The sequence below is a fragment of the Lycorma delicatula genome, chromosome 9 (genome assembly GCF_047948215.1).
Source record: "Lycorma delicatula isolate Av1 chromosome 9, ASM4794821v1, whole genome shotgun sequence".
Classification (NCBI taxonomy): Eukaryota; Metazoa; Arthropoda; class Insecta; order Hemiptera; family Fulgoridae; genus Lycorma; species Lycorma delicatula.
Window position 1 is genome coordinate 90,415,298 of NC_134463.1, and position 21,001 is coordinate 90,436,298.

Sequence of the window (21,001 nt, forward strand, 5' to 3'; positions counted from 1 at the left end):
TGCCCGTGGAATTGGTGATATAGCTGAAGATGAACAGCATTAGCTTTTCGACAAGTTGCTTGACAAACTGTTTTCAGTTCAGCTTGATGAGGCAACAGGTAGCAATAAAGATGCTCATTTCATTGCCTATGTTCGATTTTGTGATGGTATGTCAGCAGTAGAAGAACTAGTTTTCAGCAAACCAACAGAACTGAAAGCAACAGCACTCGCATTATTTGCTCTCTTAAATGATTTTATAAACGAGGCAAATATACAGTGAAAAAATTGAGCTGGAATATGCACCGATGGTGCTCGTTCAATATCTGGAAGATTCCAAAGTAAACAAGCACTTGTGAGACAAAACTTTCCAGTGTATGTGAACACATTTCGTGATCCACAGAGAAGCTCTGGCTTCAAAAAAAATGAGTCCTGGTCCGAATATTGTGCTAACGATAGTTGTAACCCGTAGTAAATTATATCAAAATGAAATAAACCCCTAAAATCAAGATTTTTTTTTGCACTTTGTAGACATGGGAACAGTACATTCAGCGTTACTATTGTATTCCGAGGCAAGATGGTTATCACGTGGGAAAGTTTTGCAACGTGATTATGATTTAAGAATACGACAATAACATTTACGACAATACAATAACAAATACGACAATGACATTTGATTGAGACCTCCCATCATGTCGACAGATTCCTTTTACTAATTAATAAGTGTTGAACGACATCTCGTAGTTTTAAAAGAGATTCTAATCAATTATTGTAATGCAAAATAATTTACGTTGTTATTGTCTCAAAAGATCTATATTTTAACCTTTCATCGATCTAGTTGGAGGATTGTCTGGTTTATTTTGTGATAAAGTATTAACGAGATTATTTAATATTTCGTATTTTTTTGTGAAATCATTCATAGCAACGATTGGTTGTAGTTATTCTACGCGATACGCGGTAATCATTATAGAAACTGTTTAAGTAGCCTACGCAATAGGGTAAACTGGTAAACATTTTAAAGATGTGGGATTGACCTACCTACGGACGAGCTGTGTAACAGAGCTTTACAGAATTTCGTGTCCATAAGTCCAGATTGGTTTTATAAATATTTGTGAATTACAAGCTTTGAAGGACGTAATAAAGTATGGATGTGTTAACATCTAGTTTGCTTTATAGTATATATATATATATATATATATATATATATATGTACATATATAGAGATAACCTTATAATATGAAGTTTGGTGTGAGGTGACTAATACGTAGGTCGCCTTTTAAGTTTTTACCAACGACCACTAGACAGCGCTGTTGAGATGTGACTTTAATAATGTTGCAAAATTTTACCTTTTTATTGTTGCAACAGTGCCAGCTCAGAAATCGGCCTGGTAGTTTGTTTACAGTAAGCGTTTAAAAAAAACAGTTTTGTGAAAAATTGGAAATTTCACGTGAAGGTTTTCCTTGGATGATTTTTGAAAGGTTTTATTTAACTCGCTTTAGGAATAATCAAATCTTGCAACTGCTATATCTTTTGATCTATCGTATGAAAATCAACGAAATTTGGTATGTAACTTCAATGACAATACAGTACTACGGTGTCGGAATTTGATATGACCCATCCCCACGCGCCCACGCATTACCCCCACGCTAAATTCATGCATTTAGTTGAAAATTTCTCATGAACTATCGTATGAAAATGATTGAAATTTAGTACACGTATGTAACTTCGATGTGTAAAAAAAAATATTTTTACTTTTTTTTAGTCTTAAAAAAAATACAAAAAAATTACAAAAATATATTTGATTACATATAAAAAATTATTTTTTAAAAAAGCTTTTATTTAACTAATATTTATATTAACATTAATAAAAAAGGAAACAAATTAGAAAAACCTCTAAAAAGGAAAAAATAAGAATTAAATCAAATTGAGAATTTTAAACAAAAAAATATAATATATGAACAAATATAAAAATGCACCGAAAAGTAAAAAATAAATTATACAAATATCTAATAAATAACCAATAAATAAAAAATAAATAAATTTAATAATTATTCAATTTTAAAATTAAAAGTAATGAAAATATTTAGTTAAATAAAAGCGTAGCGCAGTTTTTATAACAATCTTTGCGAATAAGTATTTATAGACATTTGCTGTATTTTAAAATATATTTTTTGTTTAATGAGGTTGTTTAGTATATGTATATACTTTATTTATCTGTAATAAAATAACTCAAGTTTTAATTCTTTGATGGTTCAAATTAGCACCGAGATGAACTTTAAGGGTTAATAAGATTAAAAATAAAAATTAAATTTAGAAATCTTGCACAAAGTTATTACATTTTGACGGTAATCTGAAAAATTATTAATTATTATCGTTATCATAATTGTAATCGTAATTATGAATTCACTAAATAAAAATGCATAATTAATTAAAATGAAACTTTTACCGGAAAGAGTGCGTTCAATTTGCCTTAGATTACACGCAGAATTCGAAGATGAACTTCAACTATGCGAGAACACGTACAAAGAAAGCGAGTGGGTGCATTTTCTCAGATTGTTACTTGTAGTTAGTCAGTCTCAACTGGAGATGTTCCAGCAGACCTTTCTGCCTCCTCGCGTCGTTATTGAAAATGAAAATGAAGATTAATTGTTGTAAAAATAAATGTGTTGTTTTAAATAAATTACAGAAACTGCGGCACGCTTTTATTTAACTAAATATTTTCATTACTTTTAATTTAAAAATTTAATAATAATTAAATTTATTTATTGGTTATTTATTAGATATTTATATAATTTATTTTTTGCTTTTCAGTGCATTTTTATATTTGTTAATATATTATATTTTTTTGTTTAAAATTCTCATTTTTATTTAATTCTTATTTTTTACTTTTTGAGGGTTTTTCTAATTTGTTTCCTTTTTTTATTAATGTTAATATTAATATTAGTTAAATAAAAGCTTTTTTAAAAAATATTTTTTATATGTGATCAAATATATTTTTGTAATTTTTTTTTTACGATTTAGTAAGGGCCTAACTCAACAACAATATCTCGAATTGCTTCGTTCAACTTTTGGTAATGATTGATCATCAGAAAAGACTATTTACAATCGGTATGCACTTTTTTTTGTGGTCGTGCTTCCGTCAGGGATGATTTCTTGAAGATCGACAAAAATCAGTTGTTCCAAAAACATCGATATTGTGCGCAACTCGAGAGGATCGGTATGTGGCTTATCGTGAGATATAGGCATCCTTAGTAATATCGAAGATTAGAACTTATTCGATTTTGCAAGAACATTTAAGTGTGAAAAAGACCTGTTCTTGGTGGATTCCGCATAATTTGACCGAAGCTCAAAAATAGGCTCGAGTCAATCGGTGGAAGACAATGCTCTAAAGAGTCCACCGAGGAAATGCAAAAACCATACACAACATCGTACCAGGAGATGAAACATGGATATATACGTACGACCTGAAAACTAAGTAACAATCAACTGTTCGATGTTCAAAGATGATCCGAATCCAACATAAAGTAGTTCATTCGCGAAGCACTTCCAAGAAAATAATCGCTTGTTTCTTCGGTTATACTGGACGTGTAGCAACCATTTCTTTATAGGATCTAAAAACAGTTAACACTGTATGGTATACAATAATTTATTTGCTACAAGTCATCAATGACATCAGAAAAAACTACCGAAAACGGTCGCATAATTCTTCATCATGACAATGCCAGCTCTCACACAGCACCTCAAACAATTTAAATCAATTTTTTCACCTGTTTAACACGTCAGTTTTTATGTATTTGACACGAAATCAATTTTTTTATATTTTTCGGAAAAAAACATTGAATTAATGTCTCATTGTCCGTTTCACCTGATTTATCACCCAATGACTTCTTTTTGTTGTGCCGAATGTCAAACAAAAAATGCGTTGATAGCGATTTTCAACACCTCATGAAGTTTGTGGATCCTTCCAAAACGATGTTTTTGAGGTACCAACTTCAGAGTGTAAAAGATGTTTTGAAAATTGGTTCGAATGGCATGCAAAAGCATATAAATCTTAAAGTCGAACATTTTGGGAAACAATAAAACGATTTCTACCAAAAACGATTTTAATTTTCATATATTTTGAATGTATATTTAAACTTTACTTTAAATTGAATTTTAAGTAAACAATAGCAAAATATATATAAAATAATTTGGGTAATTCTCAAACTAATATTAGAGACTAAGAGTGTTAATTTAAAAGAAATATTTGTATTCATTGACTGAATAAAAAAAAAATCCCTATTTTTCCTAGTCGGTCAATTAGCGTGCCTAAAAACAAACATTTTTAATATATATTTTTCAGCATTTCTTCCTGCGTATAATAGAAAAAAAATCAATTGTAATCTACTGTATTGTTTAAGAGTAAGTTATTTATTCTTCCATTCCTTTTTCTGGTCCTTTTTGAAAGGACTTAAATAATGTATGAAATATTACTTAGGGTTATTACCGTAATAAATAAGTAGCGATTATATAATTAGAATTAGCTTATATTTAAGTTTTACGTTACATAGATTTTAAGTAGATTATTCTAATTACTTTCACTCAGTTGAATGTTGAGTAAAAATAATAAATATATAGCCAAGCCCGTTCTCTTTCTTATTAACATTAAATATTACACAAATACTTTAAAAAGAAAGAAAATAATGAAAGTGTTGTGCTTAGTGAACTGGTTAGTAATAATAATAATACTTTATTATAAAAGTATAAATAAATAAAATATATTTTAATGATAGCCAGTATTATAATAGTTTTCACGAAAGGAAACACATTAACCAAATTACTAATCGCATACCATACCAGTACATTATTCGTCTCATTTTAAAATAAAATAATGAACAAGAGATAGCAAGTGATAAATAAAAAATTTGTTAAAACTCACGAAGCCGTTTTGAAGAAACATATCTATCTTAAACTAATGTTTAATAATGGAATTTGTGTTCTTTTTATCGTAAATACAGTAAAACCACACCAAGTCTTTATTATATGGATAAGTTTTTATCGCCAACCGTTCTTGAAAAATCGTTTTTTTTTAACACAAAATGGCGGACAGACAAAACAATATGCTTTTTCGGACCTATGTTGACTACACATTTTTCTTCATTATGATAAGTAGAATCACTTTCTAGAATTTGGCCTTACCTTTAAAGTACACCTTATATTTATGTTTGGTTACATATGAAAATGGAATATTTCACTTTAATTTTTTTTCTTCTTATATTTGACTTCTTCGTTTATATTTTACATTATTTATAATGAACTAAATATTACTTGTTTCTAAAAGGACCAAATTATTATTATTTCTTTTTATAGTCGCATCAACAATTAAAGTCATTAGCGACCTATAAGTGTAATGTAATTGTAAATTTGTAGTTATGAACAAACTCAGGTCAACTACTACTGAGACGTATAGTTAATTGAAACCCTACCACCAAAGAACACCGGTATCCACGATCTAGTATTCAAATTCAAATAAAAGTAACTACCTTTATTAGGATTTGAACCTATTAACTTCGACTTCGAAATCAGTTGATTTACGATGACGAGATTAGACCAATCCCGTGGGTTACCAAAAATTTATTATCGCAACAATAGAATAAATACCTCACTATTTTTTTTTTAACATTATATCGTGTTTGAATGTGTAAAATTTTAATTAAATAGATTATTAGTTATTTTGAGTAATTAATAATAATTTAATAGTTAAAACTTCTGGCAGCAAGAAACAACATAAGAATGTCTCAGAATAATTACTATTACTACTCAAACATCTTAATTTCTTCTGTTAATAGTGCCATATGCAAAAAAACGTTGCTTTTAATGTCATTAATAAAATCGTCTGCTAATTAATATAATATATTATACATATATATGTAAAATAACAATTAATAATAATTATAATTAAATAATAAATAGAATTTTTTCTGCAAAACGCGCCTTATATTTTTCCCATTTAAAAAGAAGTCACAAACACAAGTCACAGTCAAAGTGAACATTTGGCAGGGATGTCAACCTGAACTAACGAGTAATAAAAAATGTGAGAATTTAGTAGGGATGCCAACCTTCATTTAAATAGCCCTGCGTCCGAACATAACTGCCCGCCAAAAATCATGATTTTCTTTATACATATTTTTTTTTTAGTTTAACAAATTATTACAGACAATGACATGGTTAGAAATTACTAATAAGATTCATATTTTCCTAGATAGAACTGTCGTAGATCTGGTACTACATCTTTGCCAAGGGCCAGGCTCATGCAGTACTGAGTCGCGTGAGACAATCGGAGAGTTTAGTCATTAGTTGTTTGGAACCCTGAAAATTGCTGTATGATCCGCACGATAAAAATTCTCTCGAGGAACTCAATCGCTTGAGAAATTTGTAATTTTATATTGGTATAAGCCAATTAAATAAATAGATTGAAATGTTTACAGTTTCCTTGTGGCTCAGTACGTTAAATACGTTATATCCATAAGTTTTCGAATCGTGAATTTTTGTCAATAGTTACTAAAGAGTATTAAATAATAAAAGGAATTATATAAATTAAAAAAAAACGGCTGCCAGAAAAATAAATAAATAAATTGAACTAAAAAATCTGATGTACACATCAGATGACTTCCTTGTACGCCTATTAAATTACATATACACATTTTTGCTGCACTTCATTTAAACTTATTTCATTTACGCGATACGATCCTCCAATTCTTAATTAAAAGTGGACAGTTATACAACTGCTAAAATATTAGTTTTTATTAACATCAAATATTTATACAATTATTAATTCATCATATCTTGCCTGAAATATTAGGTTAGAGTAAAAGTTCCTTAATTACTTTTTAAATAAATATAAGTCTTATGTATGTATCTAATGCTACGTGTTTTAAATTATTATGATGTAACCATCAACAAAACCAAAACAAAAAAGGAAACAGGAGAAGGTTTTTAAACTTTATAGTGATATTTATTATCAAGTAGAGTGAAACAAATGCATAAATAAAAATAATACGATTCTAAATTATAATTTTCAATTAATATTAAATAATCAGATGTTTCACCAAATCTAGTGCATATACTGTATGACTTCCTTGTAAGTCTATTAAATTGCATATACACATTTTTTCTGCACTTCATTTAAATTTATTTCACCACTAATTTCTGATTTCTTTTTCATATTTTTTTTATTTTTTATTGCTATTATTGAATTATTATTTACCGTAAAAAAAATTTACAATCAGAGGTTAATAATTAATAAATTATGAGTAATAATTATTATTTAATAATTAATAAATCAATATATTTAAATTAAAAAAAGAAAAGTCGGATTCGAACCGATGTGTCTTCCCCTTGTAAGATCCAAATATTACATTAATTAAAATTTTATTGGGCTATAACTCTGGAATCAATGAAAATAATGTCAACGACACTTATGATGTGTCATTGAAAGTTCTCAATGAGGGCTTATTACTGAAGTTAAGAAAAAGTCCAAAATCAAAATTTTTTAGATTTTGGACTTTTTTGGGCACTTTTGGTCCAGTCGATTGCAATCGAAAGGGGAGGTGTACAACTAGATGGTAAGCGTACAACCATCCTAAATCAAATATTTCAATATCCTACGGCAAATCATTTTTGAGTTATGCGAGATACATACGTAGTATGTACAGACGTCACGTCGAAACTTGTCAGAATGATTCCAAGGATGGTAAAAATGGTTATTTCCGTTGAAATCTGAAAAACCGAATTTTTTCGCGATACTTCCTTTACTTCTTGTGTGTTCACAATACTTCTTTTACTTCGTACAAGGAAGTAAAAATTAAAAAACACGACCACTAAAAAAAATAAATTGAATTAAAGAAAAAAACAAGGTATGGAAATATATGATTAAACATCGTTACGTAGTATCTAATTAAATAAATGGGTGATCAATCAACTTTCAGACAATTTTATTTGTTTAAATATATTTTTCCGGTTGTAGAAATAACAGACATCTGAGGTTGCCTAATGATCAAGTTGTCACCACGTTATACATTGATAAGAAAATTTTGTCGTTCAATGAAAATATTGAAATGCTGTCGAGGGGGATTCTGAATAGTAATTATTCTATATTAAAGAGCCCCCCCCCCGAATGCACTTAAATATTTTCGTTGAACAACCATATTTTCTTATCGATATAAGACCTTTCTTTTTCCTGTTTAGCCTCCGGTTTAACCTTTCATATAATACTTCAGAGGATGATATGTATGAATGGAAATGAAGTGTAGTCTTGTACAGTCTCAGTTAGACTATTCTTGAGATGTGTGATTAATTGATACCCAACCACCAAAGAACACCGGTATCCACGAACTTGTATTCAAATCCGTATAAACGTAACTGCCTTTATTAGGACCTGAACGCTGGAACTCTCAACTTTCAAATCACCTGATTTTGGAAGACGCGTTCACCACTAGACCAACCCGGTGGGTTATCGATATAAGACCTGGTGAGAACTTAATCATTAAATGCCTGTTATTGCTACATGGAAAATGTATTCAAACAGATTAAACCTGTCTGGAAGTTGATTGGACACCAATTTTTATTTTATTTGATTAAATACTGTTTACGAGTAAACGATGTTTACTCTTTTATTTACATAACTTGAGTTCTTTTTTTAGTTCGATTTACAGTCATTTTTTTTTAGTTCAATTTATATATGTATATATATATATATAATTTTTTGGCAGTCCGTTTTTAATTCCTATAATTGATTTTATTATTTTAAATTTCATTGGTTTTGAATTACAGGGTGTCAGAAAATATTGCATTGTTGTAAAATATGTTACATTTTTATTACTATTATTATTTACAACTTCCAAAAAAATATTGGGAAAGGAATTGTTGAATTTTAACCTATGTGCATATGCCGAGACAGCATCATTGTTGGACGATTTTTTTTTTAAATCTAATGTATTTTTTATACAGAGTTATCATAAAAGAATGGTGCGGTTTCAGTAATTCATAGGAAGATTGTAGGGAAATTTCTAGATGTTATATTTGTATCCCTGAAAGCCCCAACCCAAAAGTTTGTTTATCAGCAGTTGTAACCACAACGTCAGTTCTTGTATTGTTGTTGCGGTGAGTTTAGTGAGTTACTATGTTCTCGGATAAAGACAAAGCAAAATGTGTTTTATTGATGGCTGAATTAAAATCCGTAATTGTAGTTCAACGTGCGTTGAAAGAGATCCACCACACAAAAATAACATAACACGTTGGTTCAAACGATTCGAAGAAACCGGATCGGTTAAGAAACAGAAATCAACTGGCAGACCAAGTGTACCCGACGAAACGGTTGAACTAATTAGACAATCGGCAATTAGAAGTCCTGGGAAGTCCATCCCCCGTCGAAGCGTCGAATTAGGTATTCCAAAATCAACAGTTCACAAAGTTTTACATAAAAAAACAGAAATTACACGCTTATAAAATCCAGATACTGCAGGAATTGAAACCCGTTGATGGTGTAAAACGTTACAATTTCGCTGTTGAAATGTTGGACACAATAAGTGAAAACGAATCATTTTTAGACGATAGAATTTTTACAGAGGAAGCTACATTCCATGCGAATGGATGTATTAACAGGCATAATTCACAAATATGGGGCTCTGAAAACCCACACGCAATTATTGAGAAACAATTATTGAGAAACGCGATTCGCCTAAAGTTAATGTTTGGTGTGGTGTGATGAAAAATCGTGTAATAAGGCCTTTCTTCTTTGCTGAAAAAACAATTAATGGAGTTGTGTATCTTGACATGTTAACCGATTATTGCTTTCCTCAGCTGGATGAACTCGAAAACATTCATCAACTTGAAAAACATTTCCAACAAGATGGTGCTCCCCCGCACTTCAATGCATCGGTCACGGACGCTTTGAACGAAAAATTTGGAGATCGATGGATAGGCCGGCAAGGATCCATACTTTGGCCTCCAAGGAGTCCAGACCTGACACCTTGCGATTTTTTCTTGTAGGAGTACATCAAAAACGTTGTTTATACACAAAAAATTCGCGACCTAAGCCGCTTAAAAAACAGGATTAATAAAACAATGACAACCATTAACGAAGAAATGTTAACTAATGTTTGGAGAGAAGTTGAGTATCGTTTGGACATTTGTCGAGCGACTAAGGGCGTACATATTGAAATTTATCAATTATGTAAAAAAATGTTCGAGACGACAAATTTGAAAAATAAAAAACCAAAACTGTAAGTAATTCTGTTTTAATTTAAACCATGTTCAAAACCGCACCATTCTTTTATGATAACCCTGTATTTAAAATTTAACGATTATCAAATTTAACTTTAACCCTTTAATTTTTTTTTCTAAATTTAATATTAAACGATCTTCGAAATTGTTGACAAAGCTAAACATTTCATAAAAATAAAAATAACAGTTTTTATTTTTATGAAAATAAAAATTTGCTGTTTCATAAATAATGAAACAGCATGAAACAGCAAATATTTTACTACGCATTTTTATGGAACTATAATTATTTTTAAATACTTCTTTATTTTAAAAAATAATGATAGGCTGAAAATAATTTAATAAACAAACAACAAAACAAATCTCATAATGACTATAAAATTTATTTTGTATTAATAAATTATAATTAAAATATTTTCACCGAATTTGCAGATTTCCTTTGTCAAATTATTTTATAATAAACTCAAAAGTTCATCGAGTGTCGAGTTTATGATTAGCTTAAGATAAACTTATTTTGTATATTAAATTTGTTTATTTCTTGCTGACCCGGCAATGATTCGCTATTACTAAATTTGAGCATATATATAGATTAAACGAACACAAGTGAAAGTTTGATCAAACATTAAAAGACTTAACATTACAAAATTTAACGTTGCCTTTTTTCCTTCTTACCCTTTTCCCTTTTTCCCTTCTTCCCTTTTTCGCGAAAATATTTCTTTTTACGTAACTAGTACATATTCTTAATATGAACAAAATCGGACCATAAATACAATTTTTCGAATTATTTCTATCCCAGCGCCACCTAGCGAGTCCATTTTTTACAAAAATATTTCTTTTCACGTAACTAATATATATTCTGAATATGAGCCAAATCGGACCATAAATACAATTTTTTGAAGGATCTCAACCCCGCACTACATAGCTGGTCCAAACTAATTCAGAAACCTTCACGGGCGTGCGCACAACATTTCACGAAAGTTTCATCGCAATCGGGTGAATGGTATAGGAACGCGTACACGGTACAAACATAAATATATAAAAATGAATGAATATATAAATTTTATAAATGAATATATATATATATATATAAGATTATAACTCTTGACAAATTAATGTCTCGTATTAATAATTTATAGTCATAAAATTTATTTAATCTTAATAATCTCGGATAATACGATAACTTTTATTCTAATTATTAGGAGTCAAAGTTCTCATCGTTATAGAGATAAATAGAACCGCATGTAATATAGTACTGACGTTCATTTAGAGTACGATTTATACCCTTATCGTTGTCATATTTAATTAATAATATTATTATAATTTATTAATTTAGTAATATTCAGTTATTTGTCCAAGTAACATCTTTAACATTCGTCATCTTTATTTTCGCAAAAATGTACTGTGTTAATTTTAATCGTTAATTTAATCAGTGCCTGTGAATACTTGTGCGTGTTTTATTTATTTATTTTTTTTTTTTTTAATTTTATTTTATAACAAAAAAATCATTACCACATATTATTAGATTTATTAATCATATTTATTTATTTTTTGAGTATTGATTTTAAATCTTTTAAGTATAAAAAATCTTTAATTTATTATTATATTATGTAGATGTTTAAGTATTTATTTTATAATTTAATTATAATAATGATGATTGAAATTTTTATTTTTAACGGTAAAGTATTAAAAATAGTTATTATTTTTAGTATTAATTCGGATTTTTTTTTACATATTTAGTTAAGTAAATGTATTGTACATTAATTCGCTAATATTTATGACTGCTATCACACGTTACGAATTATTAATTATTTAGTAACCATTACGAAATGATAAAACTTGTTTATGAAGAATTATAATTTATGAACAATTTAATGAAAAAAAAAATGTTAGTTTTATATCTTGTTAAATCGTTTGTTTTTCATTCTTGAGAATTTCAATTTATTTCTGAAAATAATAATAAATGAATTTTTTATCAGTTAATAAAAAATAAAAAATGTTTAAGTATATTTAAGAAAAATTTATCAGCCTTGTAGGAGTATTTAATTTTTAAAGCCTTTTCAATATTTTAACCATTTAAAAATTGATTGCTTGGCTACCCGTAAATTTATTTTTCTCTTTTATTGAACTGATTATTTTAACAATTCCGTTATGGTTCATTTTTATTAAATTATTTTGAGTAATTTGTAATTTTAATAACGATAGAATAAAAAACGCAATAAAAAATCCTTTCTGTTAGAAATTACATGTCACATTGTTGTAGACCAACATATTTTTAAAAGAATTAGCGGTGGCTCTACCTGTTTTAGTTATAATAAATCTTATTTAGTACCATAGTAAATCACAGTTAAGCCATGATTCTCTCTCGTGTATTTATCTATAAAATGCTTTTTTTTTTGCTAGTAAAACCATAAAAATACTTTTTTTTATTTAAGGTGTATAATTTTGATTTGAAATCTGAATATACAGATCGTAAAAAAAAGGAATTTTCCGAATTTTTAACTAATTAATAAAACGAAGCAGTTCTCGATTCGATTTGCCAGACTTTTTTTTTTTTAATTATTTCAAGCTTTAGATTTACAAAATGAAACGATTTCTATGTATATCATGGAAGGAAGTTCCTCTGGTAGACCCGTTAAGGGTTTTTACCTGAAAAATCATGAAGTTTTGTAATTGATACTTTTCTTTTTGTTTATTATCATCGTTTGTTAGGATCGGATTATTATAAAGTAATGATATTTTTTAGTCTGATTTCTTTCTAAAATTCAGAGGTATTAATTTTAAAAATTTCTTAAACGTTAACTGAAAACATTTGTGTAAAAAATAATATATATATATATATACCAGCAATATACAGATAGCTTTAACTAATCCTTAGTTATAGTACTTTCCATTTTTTGTTTTTTTTTATTTTTTTTGTTATTAATTTGCACGTTTTTTAAGAGCGTATTTTTACTTGCCCGTCTAGATACCGCTATAACTTTAGAAGGGAAAGTATTGTAATCGGTCCAGTTTGGGCATTGCGGTTTTCACCGGATCTTGACGTTTTAACACTTAAGGAACCCAAAAGACCAAAAAACCGGATGGAAATTTTCCCAATGTTAATGTACGTGTGTGTATTCGGTATTGGCCTCTAAATCGCCTCATATCTCCAGAACTACTGAACCGATTTTGACCAAACTTGGTTAGATTATTTCTTTATATGGAGCATTGATGCCATTAAATTTTCAACTTAAAGGTCAAGTGCAGTGCTACGTCACCCTCAGTATCTCAAGATTTCGCCTAATTAAGGTCATATTTTTTTTTAGGCACATTTGTTAACGATTAAAAAATAATAATATTTGCAAAAAAACTTTTGCAAAATCGTACCCCCACCCCAAAAAATTTTGTTGTAATCGTCTGCTATGTTGTGACGTCACTGGTGAACGGTATAATTAAATAAATGAATAATATTTAAAGTGTAAAAAAGGTAACTTGGTCTAGCTGGGTGTCGAACTCGATCGCCTGGTTGACTCGGTACCTACTGCGTTAAGCCTCACGGGTACACCGGTCTGCGGACTGTACAAGCGAACTTTTTTCCATGTAAGTTATGAAATTACATTAGTTTAGTTAGTGCCTACCGTCGCCGCAAGTACCGCCACATCCGTGCGAATTAAATACGGTATGCGCCAACACTTTGTTTTTAATCATTGAATTAACTAAACGAAAAAATATTATATTTAAATGAAATTGTAAATATTTTTAATTAATTAGTGCGTATATGTGTTAAGTTGTGTATCAGAAACAACCCGCAGTTGTAGGACAGTTGTCAGCTTTTTTATTACAGATTTTTCTTTGTAGACTTAAAAAAATTTTGAATAAATCTAAATAATATGTACAATAAAATAAACTTTAAAAAATCCGGCTTAAAAAATACTGCAATAAATTAAAAATAAACAATACTATTTTCTTCTTTAAATCACAACTTTTCTAATTAATTACACGAAATCTAAGTTTAGTAAGTTAATGATTTAGACTTTTTAAAGATTTAAAAACTTCCTGAAACCGAAAATTCTAAAAGTCAGATTTTAGATAAAAATTAAATGTATTATTTTTAAGTTTTAACAATTTTATTTTTTCGAAGAAAAATTTATTTTATTGTCAGTGATCAGGACCTTTTTAGGAAGTCTTAAGAGAAAATTTTTAATTTTCATTATCCCACTGAGAGAGGATTCTTGTGCTACTTAACCTACGATCTTTTCCCCAGTTTAGCCTCCAGGAATCACCGTCAGGTATTACTTCAGAGGATAAATGATTATGATATGTATGAGTGTAAGTGAAGTGTAGTCTTGTACAGTCTCAGGTCAACCATTTCTGAAATGTGTGGTTAATTGAAACCCAATTACCAAAGAACACCGGTATCCGCGATCTAGTATTCTAATCCGTATAAAAGTAACTGCCTTTACTAAGACTTGAAAGTTGGAACTTTCGACTTCGAAATTAGCTGCTTTGCGAAGACGCGTTCACCACTAGACCAACCCGGTGGGTTACTTAACCTACAATCTACTAAATCCCAAACAATTTTTTTTCTCTGTTTCTTTAATGTCCCTGGTAGACTAGACCGGAGTCCATAATGAAACTAAGTCAAGGATATGAACTGAAGTTGAGTTCACTAAGGGAACTAGGAATAAATTTCGTTGTTGCGAACATTTTTGGTGGTATTTTATTATTCAATTGCCTCGAATTTATGAGACATTTACACACAAATTGGCTCTATAAAATGTAGAACTAGGTGCGGGATTCTTACTTCCGCGAACTCGGTTAGCTAGTTCAGAGGGCAACGATGTAGTACATTCAAGATGTCCGGATGAGGCCTGCAGCGAAGGCTAAAGCTGAGTTTATAAACCACTAATGTAAATGTCTACAGAGGCATTTATATCAGTGGTATCTCAACGACGCCTGGCTTATTACTGTGAGGTATAAAAAGTTAAAGAGTGAAAGACGACTCCCGTTAATGCCCATCGGGGTTATGAACGAGGGGGGGTGTCAACCGGAAGTGTCACAAGGCTTTAATGTAGCTAAGACATCCAAAAAAACAGGCTCAAAATTACCTCGAGAATAACATTCGCCATCTTTGAAATTTAGCACGTACAAGTATGCGATTGAACAATACAAAACTGTTCGACCAGACAAGCAGAAACTTTTGAATTATCAGAATTTGGCCGATCGATTGAGTAGGATCAAGGTCACCATATTATTTATGCGACAAAAAACTATTATGCTAATGTCCAAAGAGGATATTGTATAACAATGTCTCAATTAAAATAAAAACTCAACTTTTTCATAATAAAAATTAGATTGATTTATATAAATATGTATGACCTATTGACATAAATTGTTGATTGTATTTGATTTGATCTACTGACAAATCCTCTTCTAAAATAATGATTTATGGTTTTATACTGTTACGATATGCAAATTGCCTTCAATATAATTAGTCAAATGAATTTGATAATTGTTAATTTATTAATTATCCCTTTAATTAGATAATGTTTTTTTTATATTTTAGTTATGGACCTTATATAATAGTATACAGATTTTAAGGTTTTAAAATATAAAATTTAAATTCCAAATTTTATAACTATAAGGAATTATACGCGCATATATAACTTCCAACGATATAAAACTATAGTTAGCTCTAAATTAAGAAACGTATAAATACATACATTTATTATCATTTTACGTAGCAGACGTTATATATAACAAAAGTCTATACAATGATTATAAAAAAAGTTATTATTTCTTATGACCGTGGCCTTATGTCAATGTTTTTACATTTATTTACGGATGAAATAATATGACATATTTAAGGTCAAAAAATGGAGTTATTATCTGCGTTTTAATTATTATTAACAATTAAATTAAAAATTACATTAAAAGGTATAATACTTAAACATTAAACAAATTATAATAATACTAATTATTTCTTTTATCATTGTAACACCATAATTAAATCAAAGACCAAGTAATAAAATAATGTTTAAAATACAAATTTTTTCATTGAGAAAATTTTAATCGATTTCAAATTTGTGGAAGTTTTTTTTAAAAGAAAAATTAAAAAACTATATTATTCAATTCTTGAAAATTCATTATTACTGAATGTTTATAACGTAATAGATGTTTTAATATTCAAGAAAACTATTCGGAAAATTTAGAATAAATAATTAATATTGATTGCCGCATTCCCATAACTCAGTGGTTCCTAAACGTTTCCTAGTCGCGGCACCCTTTTTCAATTAAAATTGTTCCGTGGTCCTCTACCATAATTAAAAGTATGACTACTCGTAAGAGATAAATATAAATAAAACTCGTGTACCTTCATTATTTTTTTACTTTATTAACATTAAATAAATAATTATAAATGTCTTGGTTCAATTAATAATGAAGCTTTTACAATATTTCGCGGCTCCCTTGGGCGCCGCGGCGCACATTTTGGGAATCACTGCCATAAGTGATTCTTACCACCCGTTAGCAGTGTCCATATGATTTATTTTTCCATTTCTGTTACTTATTTTTATCGAGAAGTAGTTTTTATCGTTTTAATTGTAAACGAATTTTATTTTTATTAATTTTGTTTCTATTCATGTTTTAAATAATAATAATATTATTCGTAATAAAATGCATAATGTAGCAAAAGTTAAATTTAAATTGAAAATAAATCAGAGTAAAACTAAAAATATATTAAATTTTTTTTAATTCTTTCAAAATTTTGGAAATCGGCACCAAATTACAGGTTTGTAAATTGTGGATAGTTTTTTAATTTATATGTAATATTTGCCGGTTACTAGGGTATAAAACAAAAATTGAGAATGTATTTTAGTTATTAGCCCGGGTTTATTTGATCTCGGGTTTTTAGTCGGCGAAAAATTAATTTTGTTGAATCTGTCTTGTCTTTTTTTAAATAAAATCACTAATTAAATTTTTTTCTGGTGAGTCGGAGGAACCCCATTTACGGACAGTGTCGGACTCGCTACAGGTTCCACAAGATGATGTTAAAGTGCGTATGTGTGCCTGCGCATTGGGCGCAGGCACACATACGCACCTTCTAAACCACCTAAAACCTAAACCTAAACCTTCTATCCCACCAAAACCTCTCCCGGGGCTGGACCCACAATTAAGCATTACATAGCTCCGGGAGGTACCTTCAAGCTCGGGAGATCCAGACTCCCCGTGTTTCATCACCATTGCTCATCCACGCAAGCGGATGAACGACAGTTACGCAGGGGGCTGTCCGTCACCCGTTCGCTATCCGGTCATAATTTTCGCCTCGGTCATAGAGATTTTCTTTTTAGCAATCAAATACTCCCGCTCAACACCCCTCTTCTTGACGAGCGTCCTTTTAGGTTTTGCTTAGTCGTGGCTCCAGATTCTGCATTCAGCTTCTTTTGTGCTAAGGACCTGAAAACCTAAGCTTACCTAACAGCGTGAGCGGACTAAGCGCGGTGCCATACTCCACCGACTTACGTGTCCCAACCGCTCACTTGTCATATATTTACGAAAATGGGTAGGCGTACCCCGTCAACTACTAATAATATATATGACATCCATAAATTAAAATTTACTTTGTCAAGACAACAATTCGCTGCCACAACTAGGTCGCTGAATGCCAGCAAGTACCTGTCCACCTTATTAAAGCGCTTGGAGCTCTAATTGGCTGGTGGTCAGCCATATATCTCAAGGTTAGCTTCGCACAGTAGTGTGTTCGGAGTCTTTCCCGTAAGTAAACTACTGATGTCGGTTAAACATAGCAACCGCATCAAGGAACTCTCACACGGTCCGACAATGCAGCTTTCGCCAGATTGACTCGCCGCTTGTGAGTGGCCAATTTTCCCCTTGAACCTCTAAGTTCCAGGGTGTACCCGGTCCCTGCTCCCCCCCCCCCCCGAGAAGGGCAGTCAAACATCAGGTTTTCATTTGACTGGACCTTCCCGCAGACGCACAGTTCATCAGCCGCCAGGCGGAACCGAAACAGATATTGGTTACAATTAACATGGCTGGTGAGCACCCGTTGTCCTTAAAAACGAACTCGAGGCATACCATCCCCCCAGATCCTGTATAAAATTGTACAGGGATCTTCCCTTAGTCGTTGGTGTCCCATTCCAGCTGCCATGCTTCCATCGCGAGGCTCTGCAGCCTTTTCCGCAGGCGGGAGATGGGCAACTGAACGAAATTTAGATTCGGTGCATTGTGATCACCGTTCCGTTCCGGTACTGGCCCGGCCCGAAACCGCATCCCAAATACTACGAAGAGGCCGGGAGGCCTCTTCATAGCTGCCCGAACTTTCACCACTAAATCGATTGGGGAGCCTCTCCCAATACGGTGGTAGCCACATAGGATGTTGTTTTAAGAACAATAGTGCATACAACTCTGCGCTGTGCACTCCTTAAATTTTGACAAGTGCTCTATTCATAACCAACCTTTGCGCCCAAACGGGCGCCGCGTAAGAATCATGCTTTCGAAGATACCTCGATACACCATGTGCGTTTGACAGCCAGACAATCCATAGTCCTTCCGAGCAATCCTCCTAGGTTTGTGCATCACTGAGACGGCGACCGCCGCTACTTACCTAATGTGGTTGCTAAACAGCAACTTCTCATCAAGCAAACCTATGTACTTATGAACACTCATTCGGCTGATTACACAGCCTTTATACTTAACGTGGGGGTTTCTTCTGTACGATAATTTTTCTGCACCTTGAGAAGCATAAACTTCGTCTTGGGCTTAAAAACCTTTAAATTTTGAATGTCCATCTAGCCCGCCAAGGGAAGCCTTTAGACTGGCCATAGAAGAATGGCCAGCTTAAAGGCTTCCCTTTTTGGCATGCTCTCATGTTGGGTGACCTTAATTCTTATGGGCATAAAACTCGCAATAACCTCAACCACCCTGCTTGAAATAGTCCGGTATGCCGAGATTACACGCAAAGCCGCCCGCCTTTGCAAGGAGGTCAACGCTTTCTCATTCTTCTTTATAGAAAGGGCATCCGCCCAAGCCGGTGCCGCGTATAACAGAATAGAAGGCACGACTGACAAAATAAGCCTACTCTTCTTCAGCTTTGAGCCGGACCTGCTTCTCATTAGTCAGAACAGGCTGTTTTTAATCTCTTCGGCTTTTTAATTTAATTAATTAAAAGTAATTAAGTATACATAAACGTATATAGATATTTCGATTTTCTTGACTGAAAATTATGAGTGCCTCAAAATGATCGGATATTTTTAAATTTCCGCCATTTTTTTCGCGGTAAAACCGGAGTAGAGATTTTTATATGCTGTCGTCGGTGAACATTGAGGTTAATTTGTGGAAAAGTACACGAACAAAGCTTTGAATTTGTAAAAATAATAATATAACGAGTTGATAACGAGTTTTTAAAAAAAGAAATCATGTTTAACGATGAGGCACATTTTCTTCTTACCGGTTGTGTCAATAAACAAAATTATCGAATTGGAGATCAGAAAATCCAAAAAAAGACTGAAGAATTTCTTACACATCTTCGACGGGTTACGATTTTGTGCGGATATTGGGCTGGTAATTTTTTGGACCTACTTCTTCAAAAATGAAAATAGAGATGCCGGTACCGTCAATGGAGTTCGATATCGTGAGATGATTTTAAAAATTTATAGCCTAAAATTAATTATATGGATGTGGAAGATGTGTGGTTTCAACAAGATAGTGCAAAATGCCACACTGACAATAAAACCATGCAAAGAGGAAATTCGACGACTTTTCCCAGCAGTTATGACAACGTGTTTTCAAAAGAGTGCACACGTGCAGCCAAGGTCGGGACGCTCATTTGTCAGATGTTTTGTATCACGCATAATCTCCATGTCACTACTTTCTAATAAAGCAAAATATTATCAATTATCAAATAAAAAATTTGTTTTATTAAAAATTAAAATATCAGCTCATTTTGGAACACTCTTTATTACTTAAAAATGTCTAAAGATTATAATTAGTTCGTTGTAGTATTGGTCCTATCTTTATTTAAGATAATACTATTGCTCAATCCCATAAGTTGGAAAAACGTAGAAAAGAAAAATTAATAATATGTATTACTGTAAATGAAATATTACTGCAGTTTTTCTGAGTTAAACGCTTACTGGAAATAAAGGCTAAGCATACTGGACTCGATGTACGTAATATCTCTTTCACATGGTGGATGCAGAATGTCCGAAATCACATAAACTCCTATACTGTGACAAAAAGCGACTGCCTACACCATACAATGTTATTGTATGACTTCAATATTAATAAATTAGACATACACATATATAGGAAATCAACCCGACAAAATACCATAATTCACTTTAATTCCTTTCATCCATGTAACCAAAAAATTGCCACTTTCAAGTCCTTAATATACAGAGCAATCCAGTATCTTAAACATTATACTATAAAATTATATAATATTAAGTACATTGCCATATCGAATGGATATAATGATAATTTAATAAATAGATTATACTTCAAATTAAAAAAATATTTATATAAGAGAAAAAATAAAATTAAAACATAATAACCCAGAAAACGAATATGTAAAAATAGAATATAATATAAACTATAGAAAATTTAATAAAATATATAAATAATTTAATTTAAAGACATTATGTACCACTAATAATAAGAAATATAATTTGTTTACATCAAAAATTAATTTAAATGTCAGGAAAAGATTTTTGAAAGTGTATGTTTGGAGTGTCGCTTTATATGGAAGTGAAACTTGGACGATCGGAGT

At 30.9% G+C, this 21,001-nt stretch overlaps 1 protein-coding gene across 3 annotated transcripts in view; it reads left to right on the plus strand.

Annotated features, from left to right (window-relative positions):
* dsb (scavenger receptor class B member debris buster) overlaps window positions 1-21,001 on the plus strand; it is a 397,095-nt gene that overhangs the window by 239,584 nt on the left and 136,510 nt on the right. Inside the window, exon 1 of one of the 3 annotated variants that reach the window (XM_075374395.1) lies at window positions 11,582-11,681. The exons of the other annotated variants lie outside the window; for them this stretch is intronic. The gene's annotated coding sequence lies outside the window, so the exon portion shown is untranslated. Of the gene's footprint in view, window positions 1-11,581; window positions 11,682-21,001 lie in introns of those variants that run through there. 3 annotated transcript variants of the gene reach the window in all.